The sequence below is a fragment of the Dipteris shenzhenensis genome, chromosome 26 (genome assembly GCF_047967505.1).
Source record: "Dipteris shenzhenensis isolate YYH24624 ecotype China chromosome 26, Dip_SZ_1.0, whole genome shotgun sequence".
Classification (NCBI taxonomy): domain Eukaryota; kingdom Viridiplantae; phylum Streptophyta; class Polypodiopsida; order Gleicheniales; family Dipteridaceae; genus Dipteris; species Dipteris shenzhenensis.
This window is the reverse complement of record NC_141621.1, coordinates 23,212,911-23,215,091: the sequence shown is the minus strand read 5'-3', so window position 1 is coordinate 23,215,091 and position 2,181 is coordinate 23,212,911.

Genomic DNA, 2,181 nt, shown 5'->3' with positions numbered 1-2,181 from the left:
TCCCTCGGTGGAGGATATCACATGGAGCATCGGGATAGGTCGACAATATGTCAAGATAAATTGGATCTGTCATAGCCATGTGGTTACTATCCACAAAAGCACAGGTGCACATGGGAAATTGTGTCATCAGTGCAATTCACCACCCAAATGCACATGGAGTAGACAGAGAGTGCACATGGAGTAATTAAGTTACCGACTCAGAGGAAATTGGATAGTGGTAGAAGCCATCAAGAGGCAAAGCAACGAAATGGCTAAGGAGATAGGAAGACAACCAAACCAGAATGCATGACCAATTCATGAACGAATTGACACCATCTCACTGCTCAGCATACGTTGCCCTAATATTTGAACAAGATCCAAGGGTCATTGTGGACATAGATGGGGTGCAATTAAAGGATGTCTTCCTGGATGGTGGTGCAGTCGTGAACATCATGCCTAAAGGTACAGGGCAACAACTTGGTTTGAAGTTGACAATTGACATCGATAGAACTAGGGGAAGAAGATTTTGAAGAGGAAGCAACTGTAGAAGAGGATTGTTGGTGGGCTCTTGGGGCTTGGCCCATTGGAGGTGACCAAGATGAAAGAGATGACACACAAGCTGTGGAGGGTGTTGAGAGCTTGACCTACTTGTTGGATCAGGTTCACCTAGATGAAGATAAGGCTGTTATCTTGGACTGAATGAGCCTTGGGCTCCCCTCTCTAATCCCCTCTCTCTCCACCGTTTGTCACCCCCACCCTTTGTCACTCCTTGTCATCCCCTTGTCACTCCCTTGTCCACCCTTTGACACTCCTTTGTCCACCCTATGTCACCTCTTTGACCACCCTTGGTCACCCCTTGTCACCCCTTTGGCCACCCTATGTCACCTCCTTGACTACCTTGTGTCAACCCTTGTTCACCCACCTCTTGTCGTTCCTCTGTCATCCCTTGCTCACCCCTTGTTCACCCCTTTGTTACCCCTTGTTCATCCCTTGGTCCACCCTTCGTCGCCCCTGTTCACCCCTTCTTCATCCTTTTTGCACCCCTCTGTCACCCCTTGTTCCTCCCTTGTTCACCCCTTGGGTCACCTTTGTGTTGAGAGTTCACACTCAACATCATGTGATCACGTGTGCATAGCACCATCATGTGATCATATGTACATAGCACTAACTCAATAGAGTGCTATAAAGGAAAGGGTTAGATCCCCTAACCCTAACCCTAAATGGGTTTGTATATAATATTCTATATTTTCAACTAAATCTAGTGTATAGTTAGTCATTTGTGGTGTGCTCTCTAGGTGTGCCCTCTCTCCTCATCTCCACTCTTCTCCTCTCCCCTCTTCATATTTTGTCATGGTATCAGATCATGGTTTTGCCTTCCGCTGAGGCACCATCCTCCTTGTGAGAGTGAGATAGTGATTGAGAGATTGAGAGATCTAGAGAGATCGAGTGTTTTCTTCCATTGAGAGAGCTTCTTCTTTGATAGAGGAATTCCATCCATTTGAGAGGAATTTCCGTCCATTCATTTTGTGAGAGTTTCATTGAGAGATTCATTCAACTCTCTATTCCGTTCATTCTTCCGTGAGAGTGAGTGGTTCTTCATATTGTGAGAGATCTTTGATTCACTTATTGAGAGATCTTTTGCTTTCTTTTCTGCAGAGAGAGAGAGAGAGAGAGAGAGAGAGAGAGAGAGAGGTGTTTCCATTGAGACAAAGAGAATTCTGAGTTTCGAGAGAGATACAATACAATATGCTCTTCATCAGCGTTTTTCGGTTCTAGTGCACCCGTTTTTCTAGGTTCTGGCTATTTCCACTTGGCTCTACTTGCAACTTGATGTTGGTTGCTTGTGCAAATCGTTCAAAGGTTGAAGGCAATGTAGAGCACACAGTGCTTAATGAAAACTGCAAGGCAAAGCATGCAGCCGGGCGACCTATGAGACAACAGCGCGCCCAACAGCCTGCTTCAAGTGAATGCATAGTCTCCAAGCTATGCAAGAGGCCTTGGAAAACCTACCAAAACTTGGCCGTGCTCATAGATTTGGCCACGGCTCTCATCAACTAGTGGCTAGCATCCTTGATGCACTCCTCTAGCAAGCTTCGAGACATAGAGCTTCTATGCTTCTACGCTACCAATAGCTTCTACACAGTAGTAGCGTCTCCTAGTAGACCGGTCTCGACATGCTAGCAAATATGTAGCCAGCTTCAA